Source organism: Heterodontus francisci, chromosome 2, assembly GCF_036365525.1.
Source record: "Heterodontus francisci isolate sHetFra1 chromosome 2, sHetFra1.hap1, whole genome shotgun sequence".
In the NCBI taxonomy this organism is placed as follows: domain Eukaryota; kingdom Metazoa; phylum Chordata; class Chondrichthyes; order Heterodontiformes; family Heterodontidae; genus Heterodontus; species Heterodontus francisci.
Genome location: NC_090372.1, coordinates 64,115,698 through 64,128,324, shown reverse-complemented (window position 1 = coordinate 64,128,324; position 12,627 = coordinate 64,115,698). Strand labels below are relative to the sequence as shown.

Below are 12,627 nucleotides of genomic sequence, written 5' to 3'. Positions count from 1 at the left end.
GTTGGAGATGGTCATTGTCTGGCACTTGTGTGGCATGTATGTTACTTGCCAATTATCAGTCCAAGCCTAAATGTTGTCCAGGTCTTGCTGCATTTGAACACGGACTGCTTCAGTATCTGAGGAGTCATGAATGGTACTGAACATTGCGCAATCATCAGCGAACATCGGGAGGATCATTGATGAAGCAACTGAAGATGGTTGGGCCTAGGACACTACCCTGAGGAACTCCTGCAGCAGTGTCCTAGGACTTAGTTGTTTGGCCTCCAACAACCACAACCATCTTCCTTTGCACTAGGTATGACTCCGACCAGTGGAGAGTTTTCCTCTGATTCCCATTGACTCCAGTTTTGCTAAGGCTCCTTTATGCCACACTCGGTCAAATGCTGCCTTGATGTCCAGGGCAGTCACTCCCATCTCTTGAACTCAGCTCTTATGTCCATGTTTGGACCAAGGCTATAATAAGGTCAGGAGCTGAGTGGCCCAGGCGTAACCCAAATTGAGCATAGGTGAGCAGGTTATTGCTGTGTAAGTGCTGCTTGATAGTACTGTCGATAACACCTTCCATCGCTTTGCTGATGATCCAAAGTAGACTGATAGAGTGTAAATTGGCCGTATTCGATCTGTCCTGCCTTTTGTGGACAGGACATACCTGGGCAATTTTCTACATTGTCGGGTAGATGCCAGCGTTATAGTGTAGTAGGTGGCTAATCAACAGCTGAAGATTAATGATGGGAGAACTGACGAGGCTGTGCACTATACTGAATGACAGTCTAAGTCTTCCAAGTACAAGTCAATGATGAAAAGGAAGGACAACTGTCAGAAGGGCCAGTAGAAAGATCAAGGCCAGAGTACTGGATGTAAATACTGTGGGGGACACCACAAGAAGGAAAAGGAAGCTTGTCCAGTATGGGGAAAGCAGTGCTCTAACTGCAAGAAGCTGAACCACTTTGCATGCAAATGTTTTGCTGGAACTAAGAAAAGCAAACCTGTAAAGATGGCTGATGGAGAGATGTCAGATGATGATTCTGACAAGTCACTGTACACACTGGAACCTGTTAGTGCCATCAAGTCTCGAGTTAGAAAGCGGTTTGAAACTCTTGCAATGATGACTGCAGAAGGAGAGATTAAAGCTGATGTTCGGTGTCAGATAGACACTGGCTCTATATGGAACTTTGCAGATTTGTGTGAAATTGCACAAGATGGTGACATAAAAAGAAGCTGTTGAACGTATAGTTGAGGCTTTATAATGGAATGATACTCATCGCAAGGGGACAAACCAAGCTGAAAGTCCAATGCAATGGGAAGAAAGAAGAACCTCAGTTCCAGATAGTGGACACTAAGCAAACTCCCCTCATCTCGGCTTAAACAAGTCTAAAGCTTGGGCTGGTAACACTCCAAGTACCAGAAGAGAATTCTATTCCCAAATGTGCAGCTGATGTGACTAAAAAAGCAAAGGAATAAGTTGAGATATTTGTGCCAAAGAAAGCTGGAAAGAGAAAGACAGAGGAGCAGAAGCATAAGACGGAAAATAATGGATCCTTTTCACAATTTGTTGCAAATTTGAACTCGGAAAAGAACTTTGAGGAACTAACGAAAGCCCTGAATGGCTTCTTCACCAATAAGAAATTTTCAGTCACAGATGTCCACATTGGATCTAGCAGGAGATTTGGTTACATAGAAGTTGAAACTGAAGAACGACTGGAAAAGGCATTGGAATTCAATGGAAACAAAGTGCTTGGACTTGCTGTCAAACTTGATATCAAGGAAAGCAATGCAGATAGCAAAGGAGAAAGGGACTGCAGGACATTGTTTATCAAAAATCTTCCAGTCAAGATAATTCAGGATGGCCTTAAAGAGATTTTTGAGGATGTTATTGCCATTCGAATTCCTGCTTCTCGTGATGGTTCAGGGACTTAGAGCTTTCATACATTGCATTTGAAAATGAAGCAGCTGCAGATACAGCACTGGAACAGAAGAAAGGCACTGAAGTTGAGGGCAGAGTCAAAGTTATTGATTTCACTGGCAATAAGAGTGTGTTGAATGTAAAGGATAGAAAAATGCAACCAGATTCTGATACACTCATTGTAAATAACTTGGCATATTTTGCAACAGAAGAAACCCTTCAGAGTATTTTTCAGAAAGCATCAATGATCAAAATACCAGAAGAGAATGGCAGGATTTGCATTTGTTAAATGCTACAAACAGGTAGTTAATTTGAAAAGAAACAATTTCTCTGTCCTTTTAACAACCTGTCTGTAAGCAGACTGTGATTGAATTCGCACCCCACCGCCCCCGAACCCTGACTTGTAAAGGACCGCGACAACACTGTTCTTAAAGTTACAACAAAGAAAGAGGGTTTATTAACACACACTCTTAAACCTGGGAGGGGATTAAATTCGCAATGCATGTTCACAAACATACAAGGAAAGGTAAAGGCATCAAAAGAGTAAGGAAATATTACTAAATGGAAAAAAGCTTAACTGCAAACTAACAGGGGTTTCAGTTGAAACTAGAGTCTGTTTTTCTTTAATTAACAGAAAATTCGAAAACTGGAGTTAACCGACTGAAAATGCCGAGTTGGGGGGGGGGCGGTGGTAGGAGTCATTTAAACCTTTTCTCTTACACTTGCTTTTGCTTGCACTTTCGAAGATAAATTTGAGGTAGTTTAGTGTCTGATGTCAACCTTTTTGGCTAAGAGAAAACTGACAGAGAGCAGAATTTTTGTTGTGGCTTCTTTTCTTCTTTCTTGCAGAAAGGCCTCAGAAGTGAGAATGAAGCTTCAAGGCAGCTGTTCCCTCAACTGATACTGTTTCAAATCCAGGCAGGCTGAAAAGGGTGGCTTCTAGGTCATGTCACTAGACTCCTTCAAGGAGTGATCTCCCTCCTCCATTTTAACAAGTGGAACACAGAAGTAAAAATAACTTAATGGCAATTGACAATAACACCCAAGTGCACAAAAATACAATTGACAGTTGGTTCTCATCTTTTCAGGACATAAATTTGAATCTATTGAGGATACTATAGAAGCTCTTGAGAATCATAACAATACAGAAATTGAAGAGAGAACTGTGAGGTTGGATTTCAACAACCAAGGGCACAGAAGTGGCGATGGTCCCAGCAAGACACTGGTTGGGATTTTATGGCCCCTCACAGGATCAGGCTGGTTCCGGATGCCTTCCCGCCCCTGCTGCAATTTTACCAGGAGTGGCGGCGGTGAGAGATGACCTGCCTGCCCCAAGCCAATCAAGGACCTTTAGTGGCCAATTAACTGCCTGATAAAATACTAGCAGTGATGGGCAGCTCTGGCTCCCAGAACGCTGCCAGATAAAACCTTCTTGCGAGCTGTGGGGTGGGGGAGGGGGGGGTGGTCCTTCTTGATCAGGCACCCTGTGCTCTTCAGAGGGCTGCCCCCGAAGCCCCAACCACCCCGCTGAAAGAACGATCCCCCCCACAAACTGACCCCACCGCCCCCTTTCCTCGCCGGGGCCCGGCTGATTGTCCCCAGTGAGGCCCCAAAAACCCCTTCTGAGGCTGTCGTCCCGCTTGCTGCTGTGGCTGGCTTGCAGTCCTAACAGTGGTCACTGCTCCTGGTGGCACTGCTGGGACTGAGAGCTGTCGGCCCGCTGATTGGCTGGCAGCTCCATTAGGTGGTGCTTCCTGCCTCAGAGAGGTGGAAGTCCCACCAAGGCCAATCAAGGGCCTGGGGAGCCACACCAGGATTTAATGGCGGGAGGTGGGCTCGCCACTGACTTTTTGGTGTCCTGCCCAACATTAAATCCTAGCCATTGTTTGTGGCCTTTCTGATGACACAACTACTGAAACTTTAAAAGAGGTCTTTGAAGGAGCTGAGAGCGCAGGAATTGAAACAGATCATCTGGAAGATCAAAAGGTTTTGGCTTTGTGAGTTTCCCATCAGAAGAAGATGCAAAATCAGCTTAGGAAAGGTTGGAAAATGGAGAAATTGGTGACGCAAAATTATACTTGACTTTGCTGAACCGAAAGGTGAAAGCCAGTGAAGTGGTTGAGGCTTTGGAACAGCTAGAAGAGGATGGGGTAGATTTTGAAGAATCAGAGGTGGAAAGATGACTTCTCAAGGACAGAAAATCAAATTTGATTAAAAAGGCTAATAAGACTGCTTTACCTCTTTATGTTCAGACAGAGCCTTGTCTCGGAGTTGGATATTCCAGAGTTCTGCATGGACTGAATGGGTGTGCAGTTTGGAGTGTGGTGGGAGCTCCCTAAGGTTCTGAATGGGCTTACTTTCAATTAAGCAAAGGCAGAAATTGTGGGTTTTATCAAATTTATTCAGTATTCGTTTTTACCAATGTGTAAATGAATTGGTCCCTATGATTTTTTTTAGTTGCAATGTAAATGCAATTTTTTTATGAAAAGGTGGATGTTTGGATAATTACTTTGTACACTTTGGTTTGCTGTTCACATGTGACCTCTGATGCCATGATATGGAAATAAAGGCTTTCGGCAGTAACCATTTTACACACCACATGGAATATCAACATCTACACTGAGGCGTCCAGTTCACATGCACTGAACCCCATACTCAGTGATGGGTGAATGCTGCAATGAGATGTCTGAATGCCTGCCTCACCATGCCATCTCAGCGGCGTTGTGCTGCACGTTTACAGTGCCTCATAGTGAGCAGTACAGATGCGCTGTGAGACAGGAGCGACACTGCACATGTCTATGCTTGCAGGAGAAGCGTGCTCAGAATGCCAGGGAGCATCAGTGAAATGGAGCTGGAGTGCCTTTCATTACTGTGGTCACACCAATGGAGGAGCATGCCATGGACAATCAGATAGGTCACAGCAAGGCAGCCTGTCGCTGAGAGCGAGGCAGGTGTGGAAGATATGGAGAGTGAGTAAAGCAATGGTTGCATCCTTTATTGCCTAGACCATGTGTGGCCTGTGGGACCTGTGTGGGCCTTTAACAACACTGGAAGTTTCTCACCAAGGGGAGGCACAAGGGCTTGGTTGAAGGAGTAACTGTTTCACTTAAATTATGTCTGCAGAAAAGGATCATACCAGGGCTCCTGCTACACTGGAAAGGCTACAGGATGCAATGCCATCTAAAGACACTACATCACTTCATTACAGCACATCCATCACCAGCACAGATACACTCGCGGTGGGCTTTGTTGCACGTGTAGAACAGGTGGCAACATCTGGTGAGCACTGCACAGATGCACAGGAGGAAGTAACGGAGGCAGTGACAGGTGTGGCCACTTCCCCTTGGAGGAGTGAGGAAAGACCCAAAAATGTTCAGCTCCATGCAGTTGGCGAGTGCTTCATCAGCAATGTCGCAGATACTTCAGCTGCAACATCAAATGTGTGAACATCTGTTGGATTTTCCAGAGGCAGTAAAGTCCCATAGATGTAAATGATGGAGGAGTCCATCCATGCCATGTAAATACGTGGCATTCTCCACTGAGAAAGTGGCAACTCTCATGGAGAGATACATGGAGCATAGCACCGAATGAATGCAGGGGGTGCACACAGACCTCCATAGCATGGCCTCAAGTATGAAGCTATGGAGTAATGGAGGGCGAGATGGGCCAGCCACGTATCTCTCCATTGCCAGGAACTAAAGCGTTCCAGGCAACTAGAGGAGTGCATGTGGGGCCTGAGACGGCAGAATAGGGGAAGGCTGAAGACAATGGAGGCTCCACTCAAGGTACTTCAATAGCTGAAGGTGGATCCCTAGTCCCTTCCTCAGGCACTTGGTTGCTCTGAAGGAGCCACATGAGTACATCAGTGACCGCCTGCACCTGGGGAAATCCAACCATGGCCCCCAAGCCAAGTACCTTTTCAGCTTGACTGGCCTGATCATTTGCGAGTTTGATATACTGACCAGTCTGATGGTACATGGCATCCATGACTTCCTTTATGCAGTGATGAGCTGCTGACTGAGAGATGCAACATAGATCTCCAGATGATACCTAGAATAAATGAACCACAGATGAAAAACTTGAGTGCCAATGTCACTTTGGGTGTCCGCATTCTGACCGGCTCCACCACCACCTCCATGGAGAGACACAGCCTTCGTAAACATTGGTGTTCAGACATCTTGATGAAGCTGAACCTCTTATGGTACACTCTTTGAGCTGGGTAGCATCTTCTGCAACCATGAGGCTGTCCTCTTGCTCCATGTGTCCTTCCAGTCCACTTCCAATGCCTCCTCAGGCCGTTGGAACTCTCCTGGCCACTGCACAGCCATTCCATGTGGCTGCATCCCCATCTCTGTGCCATTCTCCTTCTCACTGGAGGAGGCAAAGTCTGAAAGCATTGACCCTGTAGCCAGATGAAGACTACACTGCGATGAGTCTCTCAAGAACCTTGTCCGGTCTCCAGTGACTGCTGTGGGCCTGGGAGACACCTTTTCACTGGAAGCATTTCACTTTGCCCCCATCCTCTGCAGTACCTCCAAGCTTGATTGCATCATTTCTGCAAGATATAGCCTGCGGACTGGCAGCCTGGCTTCCAGTTTCCTCCACAATTCAACTGCCACTGAGATCTCGCCTCATTTGTGCAGGCAAGACTCTGACCCTCCGTGCATCCTGTGCGCTGTTTGTAAAATCGGAAAAATGTAGGCAAATATCTGACAATTAGCTGCTTAATGATTTTAATTACCTGCCCGCTGCTCATCTGTCAGCCACTGATCCGTCCTGTAGCCCACAACAGGTAAAATTGGTTGATGGCGGGAAGACGTCAGGGAACCAGCCTGCGTGAGCCCACGCCATTTTACCAGATGCCCACAGCCTCCAATCCTGCCTCCACACAGCAGTTAAATTCTACCCATAGATACAGAAGTTAACCCTTGTCGCTTTAAAGTCATTCCACCATTGCCACAGTATTTCTTATCCTTCCAGAAATGCAGCTATTGTAGACTGCTACTTACTGATTGTATCATGGCAATGTCTTGGATAATAGACAATGACAGATGTAATGTCGTTCCTGTGGCCAATTGCCAAGTAAACATGAATTGAGAGCAAACCCTTTCTGTTCATGAGGGTCATGGGGCTGATCTGAAGAGCTCTCATTCCACACGGATTCCCTGTGCAACTCTTTGCTTTTGAGGGAACCCAGCTGTCTGGTGAAAGCTGTCTATTCTGTCCAGTCCATGCTCCTTTCTACATGAAAAATTGTGTAAGTGTTGCCTTTGCAAGCAGTGTGGTTGTCACTTGTTGCTGCATGTGCACATTGCAGACTGAGACTGCTTGATCCAGCAGATGTCTGGTGTAGTTTGAAAGGCTGTGGGAGCATGAAAGTGACAAACTGTGGTGACCTTTATTTTCATGATAAAAGCTGCCCCTAATACAGATATTGTGTGCGGATCATTTTGCAGTAAACGGCAGCTTGAATAGCAAAACAGAGGCAGGAAAGTTGGGACTGCTTTGACATGTCCAAATACAGGTCTGCTGGGTAGTTGTGGTTGTGGTCAAACTACCTCAGGGGTGATTTTCATCTGCGTTTCTTGGGTCCTCGTGAACTCCTCTTTCTCATATCAATTATGCATTGCGTTCAGATCAAATGAGTACCCATCTTCTCTGCTCTTCTTGCACTACATCTTTTTGGGTCCCCTGACTTGTGTTTCGATGGGCCTTGTTGTCAAGGCAAGCTTCCAGTAACATATCCAGGGGAGATGACAAACAGTGCAACCTTTCTGTTAATTGTTCTGGCTACTGTAATTATCCTGTACTTTCATAGGGTTTCTACTGTTTTTGATAAGTCCTAGCTTGTTACACCAACAAACCTAATTTTATTTTTAAATGATTACGAAGATTTATTTAATAAAAGATGAACAAGCCGATGCAGAAGTGGTATAATACATATGGATGTAACTGTAGAAATGCTTTGCTCAGCTCTTTGAAAGGAAAAGATCAAAAGTTCAATTTTGAGGGGTTAAGTTGGATAAGATCTGAAGACCATTCCAAAAGACTCAGGCATTGTGCAGTGTGCATATAGAGCAGCAAAGTGGCAAACACAATGTCTGCAAGGGCAACACTTACACAATTTTTCTTGTGGAAAATCAGATCTGAGTAACCCATTGTAATGAAAGCAGCATGAGAATTTTTGCTGCCGCTGCATTACTTGAATGTTTCATGCAGCCAATGCTACCTGCACTGTTCATTGGCTGCATGCAGCAGCAGGAGGCTTGATGTCATGAGTGACCAGCACTACTTAAAGGAAGGCTGCACCCGTTAAAGGGGAGGTGCATTGTGGTTGCAAGAAATGCTGGAGTCATTTGAAAACTGAATCTATGCTCTAATATTTTGAGCAATAGTTGAACATATGAGAAAGCATGCATCAAGGTTTTCAGATACTGCATTGGAGGTCTTGGTGGAAGAGGTGAAAAGAAGGAGCAATGTCCTGTGTCTGCAGGGGGACAGGAGGCCCTCCAGACACATGCTTAGCAGGCAATGGGAAGAAGTAATGCAGAGATCTAAGCCAGGACTGTTGCGCCAACAATCTGGATGCAGTGCCACAAGCATTTTATTGCATGTAAGTTGTCAAGGTAAGTCAGTTTCTCTCCAAATGACATATCCCACAGACTGTACTATTAGTCTCATCCACTGCTCAATTCACAATACCCCAAACACCCATCTGTAGATAATCTCTATCAATCAGGACTCATATCTAACATACGTACGCTATAACTCATCCTCACGTGCTTTTGCAAGACTCACACCCTCAACTCATAGCTCACGCTCTGGCAGTGATTCAACCACGAGAGCTACATCACAAAAATACTTCAGGACATTCACTGACACTCTTCCCTCTTTCTTGCAGGAGAAAATGGCACATAACAGCAGGCAGCAGGAAAGAACTGAAGGAGGATATTTATTTAATTAATTAATTTATGTGAACTTTTGAATGAAATTTGATAAAGTCCCTCATAAGAGTCTGTTAGCTAAATTGGAAGTGCATGGAATTGCAGGCAAATTATATAGAAAATTGGCTGTGCAGTAGGAGACAGAGAGTGGGGATAATGGGCAGGTACTCTAGTTGGCACTAGTGGTGTCCTGCAAGAACCTGGGTTGGTGCCTCAATTATTCACCATATTTATTGACGACTTAGATGATGGGATAGAAATCCATATATCCAAGTTTGCCGATGACGCAAAGATAGGTGGCATCATAAACAATGTCTAAGAAGTAAACAGGGCACCACACATTAGAAAGAACATATTGGCCTTGGAGGGAATGCAGCCTAGATTGACCAGAATGATATTTGGAGTCTAAGGTTAAATATGCAAGGAGAGACTTTTCAAATCACTCCTTAAACTTCGAACTCTGGAGGATACAGATCTATTTTATATAAAGTTTTCAACCCATGAAGGGGAACAGATTGAGAGAAACTATTTCTGCTGGTTGGAGTGTCTGGACCTTTCAGAAGTGAAATTAGGAAACAGTTTTACGCACATAGGCCAGAATTTTATCTTGGCGACGAGTGCCTCGACCATCAGCTAAAGGGTTGGCGAGAGCCCCGTGTCGCCTCCTCTGAGGAAGGCCTGCCAGATTACATGCCATTAAGCACTTAAGTGGACAGTGGCCTTCCCCGGGATGAAGGACCCCTGTGATGGAGGTTCCACCTGCTGAGAGCTGCTGCCCAATCAGAGGCCATCAGCTCTTTAACTGAGCATCGCCACCGTGGAGGCAGTGGCTGCTGCAGGTACTGGACTCACTGGAGGCGCTGGACCCAGGCCACAGGTAAATCTCAGTGGCAGGGGCTTCGCAGGGTTGGGGTCACGGGGGAGGGGGTGTAGCAGGGTCGGCAGCAAGGGCAGGGGGGTGGTTCTCAGCGGGCCCCCCCTTCCCGATGTCAGGTTCTTCGATCAGACCCTAAGTCCCTTTTAACAAGGGAACCTTCCCAAGAGGTGGCATGCAACCCACATGGGTTTGCTTGGCATGCTCCCCATGCGGCAACAGGTCTGCCCATCGCTGGGCTAATACAGGCAGAAGTGGGATGAAACCCTGAATTGGGCATTAATTGCCCACTTAAGGGCCTCAATTGGTGACGGGGTGGGAAGGTTGTACACAGGCCTTTCCACCCTCGACTTAATTTGGGTGGAGTAGGGAAGGTGGCGAGTTCCCCCCCACCAGCCACCATCCCACCTAATTAAATGCTGTCCCTGCCTCCAAACCCAACACGGGGGAGAGCATAAAATTCACCCCAAAGGGTGATAGAAGTTTCAAATTCTCTTCTGCAAACAGCAATTGATGGTAGATCAATTGTTAATTTTAAATTTGTGATTGATAGATTTTTGTTAACCAAAGACAGTAAGGGATATGGGCAAAGGTGGGTATATGGAGTTAAATCAGAGATCAACCATGATCTCATTGAATGATGGAACAGGCTTGAGGAGCTAAATTGCCTACACTTGTTCCTAAGTTCCTATGAAGACAAGCAGTCCTACATGTCTTAAACCCCATGCAGGAGACAGTGCTGCCCATCATAAAAAGGGGCATTTCTGAGGTTGTGGCCATTGGCAGGTTTGAAGTGATCGATGATGAGGGTATCAGCATACATAATGCTGCTTCTCTCATTCCAGTTTTTCCTCATTCATCAATCTCTTCTGATGTAGAAGGCCCTGGATTCAAGTCCCACTCCAGGACTTGAGCACAAAAGTCAAGATTGACACTTCAACACAGTACTGAGGGAGTCCTGCACTGTCGGAGGTGCCGTCTTTCAGAGGAGAGACCCTGTCTGCCCGCTCAGATGGATGTAAAAGATCCTATGGCATGATTTTGAAGAAGAGCAGGGGTGTTATCCCTGGTGATCTTGCCAATATTTATCCCTCAATCAACATAATAAAAACCGATTATCTGGTCATTAACACATTGCTATTTGTCGGAGCTTGCTATGCACAAATTGGCTGCCACATTTCCTACATTACAGCAGTGTCTACTTTTCAAAGGTACTTCATTGGCTTTAGAGTGCATTGGGACATCCTGTGATGGTGAATGTGATATCACTTTAACAATGTAATTGCTCCACACAGCATCACAAGGAGTGATGCCATTCAGCTTGTGATCAGTTGCTTGGAGTTGAGCAAGATACCCAATCACATGTGTAAGACAGAGCTCTCTTGTAAATGTGTTACTCAACAAATAAAGAACCCTAAGTTTTATAACCACTCTACCTAAGATTGTTTGGTTCCTTATTGTTACACAAAAGCAATAATGCCAAATGGTGGCAGTGATGGCAGAGTATGGGTTCTGAAGATTTTTTTTGACTTTCAAGAGCACCATCCTCAACGTGGTAGCAGCATGTGGTCTCTGAAGAATCACACCCTCGATGACATCATGGCAGTGTGTAGTTTGTGAAACAGCACGCTATTCACAATGTGGTGATAGCGACGCGCAGGGAAGATCACAGTTCTGAGTTAACACTACCAAAGAGAAGCTCAGGAACACTTCTCACTCAGACTAGCGATCTCAGGCAGGACGTCGGGACCAGCTATCTCTCCCGGCATAGTCCAACACGGACAGGGCAGCGCAATCCATCATCAGGGGTGGGGGTGATTCGGTACGGGCAAGTTTGACAACCTTCCATAAAGTGGGTGCTCAAGGCACAGTAAATACACGAAGGGGGCTGTTCAGGTTGACGGTGGCCAGAAATAAAAAGCAGACATAGGGCGGAATCGTTCTTGGAAACAGCGAACAAGGTCGGTTCTCGTCAAGGCTGCATATCGACATCGCGACTGTTTGCCCGCCGTTAGTGCTTCGTGAATGGGACCCCCCCACCCCACCTCCGATCACAGGCAGAAAGCCCGTGCTGCAGGCACAGGTTCTGGACATAGCCAAAGCTCAAGCCGCAGACACAGTAGTCCAGGGAAAGGCCCAAGTAAAAAAGAAAGAGGGGCTCCAATTTAAAGGGGAAAGCTCTAGCTGCATTGTGACACTGGGAATTTTGCACCGTGTCGACTAAATATCCTTCAATGAATTGGAAAGCCCAAGACCTCCGCCATGAGTTTCAACATTTTAAACAACGGATGGAATTGTGTTTTTTAGATCTGACTGTCACAGAGCTGGAAAAATAAACAGTCACAATAAAAATAGCAATTTTTGAAGGGCTGTACTGTATTAACACCTTGGGACTTTCTGCAGCCGAGCAGAAGGACTCAGCAAGACTATGGTCTGTGTTAGAGGACCAGCTGAAGGTCAGGATTAATTTCAGAATTCACCACCTGGAGTTGATGACATACAGGCAGCAATCAAGAGAGACCATTGATGTTATTAACAGAATTGATAAAGGGGAATTGGTGGACGTAGTATACTTGAATTTTCAGAAGGCTTTTGATAAAGTACCCCACAGGAGGTTAGCAAAATTAAAGCACATGGAATAGGAGGTAATATACTGCATGGATCAAGGATTGGTCAACAGGAAGAAAACAGAGAGTAGGAATAAACGGGTCATTCTCGCATTGGCAGGCTGTGACTAGTAGGGTACTGCAAGGATCCAGTTGTTCACAATATATATCAATGATTTGGATGTGGGGACCAAATGTAATATTTCCAAGTTCACGGATGACACAAAACTAGGTGGAAATGTGTGTTGCGAAGAAGATGCAAAGCAGCTTCAAGGGGATTTGGACAGACTTAGTGAGTGG

At 45.6% G+C, this 12,627-nt stretch overlaps 1 pseudogene; it reads left to right on the top strand.

Annotated features, from left to right (window-relative positions):
• The first annotated feature begins 994 nt into the window (after positions 1-994).
• On the top strand, positions 995-4,016 carry LOC137380616 (nucleolin-like; annotated as a pseudogene).
• The last annotated feature ends 8,611 nt before the right edge of the window (positions 4,017-12,627 follow it).